Here is a 7,939-nt window from a genome sequence, read left to right as displayed (position 1 = left end):
TTTCCAGAAGTCAGAACACCTCTCCCCTATGTGAACTAAATAACTTCTATTAACAGTATACTGTATTTAAACTGATGCACAGTGGGGTCTGAAATTATTGGCACACTTGATAAAGAATAGCAGAAACGACTGTATTGAATAAATAATTCAAATACTGAGCTAAATGTTTGCTCATCTTTATCAAGGGTGACAATAATTTCAGACCCCACTGTATATCCAAGATATCCTTGACTGAGCTGGGAATATGGGTTGATGTGGAGGAGAGCTTTGAAGACTTGTCTCTATTCTACATCCAATAACAAACACACAGGGCCACACACTGAGAGAGGGAGACACAGAGGGAGAGAGAGGCAGCGAGAGAGAGTGAGAGTAAGCTAGTGAGAGAGAGAAACACACTCACACACACAGAGTTGGCCTTCCCGTAAGCCCATTGCCAGACATTCTGTCTGTCTGCAGCAGTGTGTGTCCCAGCTTTCATTAACAAACCAGCTCCTCTTATGTTCACTAGACCCACTGACAGGTCTGATCACTATCTGATTTGGCACAGTGGGTTACTTACCACAACTTGTACATTTGAAAGACGAACCAGGGGTTGGAACCAATATTATTTGTCAATTGTTTCGTTCTGAACAGAACCATAACTTTTTTCGTTCCATTCCAATGTTCTGGCCAGGAAAATAAAGTTCTGAACCGGTTTGAACCCCTAAAAAGTTACAATTTAGATCTTTCTTTTCTGTTCCCTTTTTAACCTCTGAAATGTAAATTTAGCTCGACATCAAATTACTTCAACAATGGATGAGCGGTCAAGTTATATACATGCATTGGACAGAAAAGTGTAGTGTAGGATGCGACATGCGACTGAAATCTTGTGGCTGAGGAGAGAGCTGGGCATGAAGCGCTGGGAATGTTGTTGTTATGACATGCATTATCTGAATTAGGCCCACAGAATTATACTTATGGAGGAGTGGCTTCTATGGAGGATCTTTGAAAGTCTTTGAACTTCAGAGAGTTGGCTTAACTAACGTTGGACCAGAGCTATCCCTTGATCACGACTCTCAGTTGCATTACATTCACACAATGCCATCTAGTTTTCAAGAGCTAGACCAGAGCTTGCTATCAAGCGAGCTAGCTAACAACCTTGTGTGTGCAGAGCGGCACCAGAATAAAATAAAAAATGTTAAACCTTTTTGTACTTATTAAATACAATGTGAAACGTGATAACTATGGTATCCTTGACTAGCATTGAAAAAGTTGATCCATTGTTCTCTAATAAAAAAATCTCTCCCTAATTTCTGGATCATGCCTGCAGCGTCTGTAGCTACAGTAGACTATGCATGCTTTGGGGGAGGGGGATGGGCAGGTAGCCTACACGCACGGGCAAAGATTTTGAGCTGGCAGGCATGCAGACACTGAAAGAAGTTTCTGAGTGACAGTGAGGGCTTTGCATAGGCACTTTGTTGCATTTTTTTGTGGGACTGGAAAAAAAATTGCAGAATGTAAAATAACATTATTAACCGGTACACAAGGTTTTAAAATAATGGTTGTGTTCCGGAACACTATAGATCACTTTCGTTCTCACTTCTGGTCCTGTTCCTCAATTCTTCTTTGTTATTTTCCGGTTTTCGGTTCTAATCCCTGAACCAGTTCCAACACCTGAGACAAACTGACTTATTTTGATGTCAACTGTTGTTTATATGACTTAATATGCTCATTCATCACAGGATCCATAAAGTGTGTCTCAAATAGCACCTAACTCCCTACAGTGCATATATTTATATGCCATTTGAGATGCACAGTATATCTCTGTCATATTCTTATTCCAAGTGTTTAAACTAGCTCTACTTGGTTAGAGTTAGTGAATCTGCTAATGCTCCGATGCCAATACATGTTGTTGTTATTGGACATTCCTGAATCCGCTGGGTTAGCGTTAGCTATTCCCCAGACACAACAACAATACTGTCAATCTCAGTAAGGTTAGACGAACCATAGCCAAAGACAACAGACATTGGGCAGCACAGAAGGCTGTGGAAGGGGAATAGGGATTTAGGAAAAACGTTCCAAGACCAGGCTCAAGGACAATAAATAAAATGTGGTCAAAACATTCACTGACTGAGAAAGCTGAGAGTTTCCATCGTTCTCTCCCGTTTCTCTCACAAATAACACCTTTTTCACTCAACCTCTCTCTCCTCCCTTCCTCTCGCTCTCCCTTCTTCAAAGTCACTCTCAGCAATGTGGTTGCCTGGAATGTCATGAGTGATAAATATTCCAAACAAATGTTGAGAATCAGAAAGAATATTCCTAATGTTCTGACCTTCCAACAGATCATACCTGTTCTGTGAGGTTTGCATGGGGGCCAAACTCTCTCTACGTGTGTTGTGTGAGACGTGTGTGCGTGAGTGAGTGTGTCATGACGGTTCAGTGGTTGTTACTGTAGGGTATTGTCCTGTCAAAAGCAGCTTCTCTGGGTTTGTAAAGAGCAGATGCCAGCTGGCATGATAGAACACTACTGTACTGTGACTTGGTTAGGATTGGAGTCTGTGTGTGTGTGTGTGTATGTGTGTGTGTGTGTGTGTTTGTGACTTAGTTACTTTCTCTTGATCTGAGGAAGAACGGTAGCCTTGTGCAGCCTCTGAGCTGAACATACAGCATCTCAGCTGCTAGCTATACTTTTTGCAGTTACTTATGTTCTATATTCTTATAACTGTGACATCTTGTGAGTTATCACATGTCTAAGGGTGCCTTAAAACACCGCTGTCTGTTCGAAGACTCTTAGCCTACACATTTTGTCTTGTCAACTCTTATAATATGGTATTTTTTGGGGCTTTTGAGGTGAGAAGACCACACAAACAGGTCTGGGACCAGTGGGATCAGGCTATACTATAGATAGTACTACATGATGGCAGATAGGAGACTGATGCACTGATACTGAGCTCAGGAATCAAGCTGCTCACAGGGAGGAGATCTCCCTCCTTAGCTGGAATAACAACACACAGGTTTATGAGTCAGTAAAGCAGAAAACAGCATGTCAGAGCGCACAAACACACACACACACACACACACACACACACACACACACACACACACACACACACACACACACACACACACACACACACACACACACACACACACTGAAGTGATGTGGTGTGTGTCTCAGTATTACTTTAGACAGACGTTTAGATGAGCTCAGCCAAATACTAATAAAGTACACTTTGTTCAGGGATAGAAATATAACTTTTTAATAGAAACAGAGCTTTTTGAAAACATTTGTTATGGTCAGTTATTTAAAGAACTGGGTGACTAGAGTCAAGCAGTTCATTCGAAAAATAGGAAGACATAGAGCGCGAGGGAGGTAGAGTAAGAGAGGCAGAAAGGGAGAGCAGGACAGAAAGAAAGAGGCTGAGCAGAGGGAGAAAGAGGAAGAAAGGTAGACGGAGAGACCTTTTAGTCAGGGAACAAACCCCCTCTGTGAAGGAGCAAGCGCTTAGAAAACTGTAAGCACAACAGCAAAACTGACCTTTTAAAGAGGGATGGGGAGAACAGGAAGAGAGAGGGAGAAATAGAATGGTTTGAGAGGTGGCCAAGAAAGATGGAAGGAGAAAGAAAGAGAGTGGCCTGTGAACATAAAAGCTGACCTTTTCTCCACAGGTGTAGTGCTGTAAGTTTACTCTTCTATCTTATTTGAACTCATCCTCTGTTTCTTTGAACTAATTCACCGTTTCTTTGAACTCATCCAATGTTTCTTTAAGCCGGTGGATTCAAAAAAGCTACTGTATCTTTCATATCTTTATCTCTCAATATTAGCTGGCCTTGACAGATCTGTGCTGCACATACACACTGACACCCCTCTGAAGGCTTAGACTATCACCTGAGTGATGCTGTTATTACACAATAAGATGAAAGTGAGACATAATTCAGTTTGAGAGAGAGAGAGAGAGAGAGAGAGAGAGAGAGAGAGAGAGAGAGAGAGAGAGAGAGAGAGAGAGAGAGACTTTTTGACTTTTGGTCTTGCTTTATTGAAACATTCTTAATTCATTTAAAACTCACCCCCACTCCTAAAATAAATAAAAAAATAAAAAATAAATAAAAATACACAAAAACCATCTCCTACAACCGTATATCCAAAGCATCTTCCCCAGCAATACAGAGAGCCCCCCAACACACCATATCTCCTCAAACATCTCCACACATTTGATCATTTTATAGAACTCAAACTCAACCCTAAGGCGCGCAGAGACCATCCCATGAAACAGTAGTAAAGAGTCTGTTATCCCCCCACCTTTGACCCTGTTCCTCCTTGTTAGCCAAATAGCTAACTTTGCCTGAGCAAACAGAAAATTCAACAAAACACATTTTTCTTTCTCCTTACTCGAATACCTGTATCCCATTATAAACATCCCAACAGCAAAAACCACCCCCAACCTGTCACACAGACATTCCAACAGAGACATTAATGGCATTAACCTGGTGCACACAGAAAATACATGAATTACAGTTTCTTTCATTTGACAGAAAGGACACCCCTGCCCAATTCCCGGATCAACCCGTGCCAACCAGCTGTTAGTGGCCAGGGCTCCATGAAGAACCCTCCACTGGAGGTCCCCTGACCTCTTTGGTACTGGGGGTTTGTAGAGCGCCCTCCATCTAAAACCCACCATACTCTCCGCCCCACATACCCCCTGCCACTGATGTGCCTTCACTCCTGTTAGGCTTCTAATGCTCCTCACCTTAACGCAGAGGTTGTAGAGGGCTTTACCTCCCACCCCTCAAACTCCCCCAGGCTCGGAGTGTTAAAATCTAACAAGTCCTCCAGACCCCCTTGCCAGTCTCCAGTCTCTGCCGTCACCTGCAGTGGCGGGAACATTGGTGGCCCCTCTCCCTTTGGCCTCTCAAACACCCCCTTACCGGCTCAGACAGTGCCTCCTGGACCTCCTCCAGGAATCTCTCCAGCAGCCTAAGAGACGTTATTCCTGTTTGTTGCGCCAAGACCTCCGGGTTTTCCACCCCTCCTCTCCCAGCAGTCTCAGGTCACCCAGCCTTTGTAAACCCCCTGCCATCAGTTGCCTCTGCAGGGTGGCCGACTGAACCGATCTCAAAGGGATGGCTGGGTTGTGGAAGATGGGCTCCTCCCACACCCACTGCCCAGGCTCCACACCCCTTCTCGTGTGGGCCTTAGCAGCTGCCAGGCCCTCAGCACCGCAGAGTAAAACTCTGAGAGACCTGCTGTACTCAGCCTCTCCAGCTTCATGAGGAACAGCTGCCGGTCCAACCCTAATCCGCCAGCTCTCCTCAGCAGCGCGCATGCTGGTTCCCTCCAGCCAACATCAGTGTGGTACAGCAGTCTCTGCACCGCCTTTAGTCTGAAAGCAGCCATCCTGCTCTCCAGTTCCACCAGGCCCTGTCCTCCTTCGTGGACGGTCATGTACAAAACTGCTGCCTTCAGCCAGTGATGTCCCGACCAAAAAAAGTCCACCAGCTTGCGTTGCAGGTCTGCAAGCAGACCGGCGGGGGGGGTTGAGGACAGCCAGTTTATGCCACAAGGAAGATGCCACCAGGTTGTTGATTATCAGCACCCTCCCTCTATATGACACTTGGGACAGGAGCCACCTCCACCTGGCCAGTCTTGACACCACTGCCTGTGTCAGCCCCTCCCAGTTCTTGCTGACCCACCTCTCCGAGCCCAGGTACACCCCCAACACTTTAAGCCCTTCACAACCCCACTGCAAACCCCCTGGAAGCAGAGGAGGAGCCCTATCCCCCCATGCCCCACATAACAGAGCTTTGCTCTTTCCCCAGTTTACCTTAGCTGATGAAGCTCCCTCATACACCTTCAGACTGGTCTCTAGTTCCTGCATATCTTGCCCATCCCTGACCATCACAGAAACATCATCTGCATATGCTGAGACTGCAATTCCTGTCACCACATCCATGCCTGTCCAGCACACTCCCCGCAGTCTCCTGCGTAGCAGTCCTAAAAAAGGCTCAATGGCTAGTGTGTACAGCTGCCCAGATAGAGGGCATCCTTGTCTAATGCCCCGTCTCACCCAGACTGGCCTACTGAGCCCCCTCCCACCTTAACCATACATGACGCCCCAGCATACAACAGCTTCACACAGGTCACAAAACTCTTCCCAAACCCAAACACAGACATCGCATTAAACAGATACTCATGATCCACTCTATCAAAAGCCTTCTCTTGATCTAAAGAGACCAGTCCAAAGTTCACATTAGAACCTCTCGACAAGTCCAACATGTCCCTAATCAAGAACAAGTTGTCCGTGATTGAGCGTCCCGGTACACAATATGTCTGGTCCTTGTGTATTATAGAGTCCAGATGGGACTTCAGTCTGTTAGAGAGGACCTTGGCAAAAATCTTGTAGTCCGCACAGAGTAACGCCACAGGCCTCCAGTTCTTAAGTTCACACAAGTCCCCTTTTTTTTTGGGCAGGAGAGTCAGAGCCGCCCGACGGCAGCTCATCGGCAACTCTCCTACCCCTACGCATTCTCGCAACACGCAAAGAAATCCTGTCCAATTGTTCCCCAGAATTTTTTGTAAAATTCCACTGGAAGTCCATCAACCCCGGGTGCACGACCGGGGGACATCTGGGTTACTGCCTCTGCCAGTTCATGTGACAACAGAGGAATGTCCATTTCATCCCTCTGTGCCCGAGAGAGCTTAGGGAGTCCTGCGAACAAGACTTGAGCACACATAGGATCACACATTTCTGCCCTATACAATTCAGTATAAAACTCCACAGTCCGCTCCCGCATCTCCCCCACCACAGAGGTCACCCGCCCATCAGACAGCCGTAGACAATGCATACCCTTGGCTTCACTGCTCTGTCTTTCCAAACCAAAGAAGAAGGAGCTGGGAGCATCCATCTCCTTGAGCATGGAGAACCTAGCTCTTACAAGTGCTCCCTTTGCTTTAACCTGGAAAAAACTGCCCAGGTCCCTACGTACCCGGCTAAGTTAGCCTGGAGGCCTACATTGCCTTGCCCCACCATCTCTACCTCCATCTCACTAATACACCGCTCTAGTTCCCCCAACACTCTCCTAGCCTCTGAGGATGAGAGAGCTGTGTACTGTTGACAGAAAAGCCGAATTTGCACTTTCCCCACATCCCACCACTGACTCAGAGACTCATACTCCTCTCTTCGCTGCCCCCATCTTTCCCAAAAGTCTGGAAACCTGAGCAAAAAGTGGCATCTTGTAAGAGCTTTACATTGAACTTCCAATAAGATGCCTGCCGGGGCCCTGGTGAAATAGACAGCCGAGCCATGGTTATGTGGTGATCCGAAAACCCCACTGGGAGAATGGTAGCACTCAGAAGCCTATTGCTCTGATTCCTGGACATGTAAAAACGATCAAGTCGAGCTGCACTCACCCTAGCCCCAAAAACCTTCACCCACGTATACTGTCTTGTGTTTGGATGTTTAGTTCTCCAAACATCCACTAGGTCAAACTGATTAAAGATGTCCCTTAACACTCCCACTGACACTGAATGAGGCTCTTCCCCATTTCTGTCTTTTGTAAAATCCATTGTACAGTTCCAGTCACCTCCGATCACCAGCGTCTCCTCAGGCGCTACTTGTGAGAGTTCCTGTCTAAGACTCCCAAATAGAACCCCTCTTTCTCTCCCTGTGTTAGGCGCATACACATTTATAAAGACAAAACACATGTTGTTAATTTCTGCTTTAACAACAAGCAACCTACCCCTACACACCTCCTTTGAGGAGCAAATTTTTACAGCCAGACCCGGTGCAAAAGGACTGCCACCCCTGCACTAAGATTTGTCCCATGGCTCAACACACTTGCCCCTTTCCACCAGAGCCCCCAATCAACTTCATTCACCACATCACTATGCGTCTCCTGCAGAAACAACACCTGTACTTGTTTATGTTTTACATATTCACTCAACACACTCCTCTTTCCCGCA

Source organism: Oncorhynchus keta, chromosome 2, assembly GCF_023373465.1.
Source record: "Oncorhynchus keta strain PuntledgeMale-10-30-2019 chromosome 2, Oket_V2, whole genome shotgun sequence".
Classification (NCBI taxonomy): domain Eukaryota; kingdom Metazoa; phylum Chordata; class Actinopteri; order Salmoniformes; family Salmonidae; genus Oncorhynchus; species Oncorhynchus keta.
The sequence above is the reverse complement of the archived record's forward strand: the minus strand, read 5'-3'. Positions refer to the sequence as shown.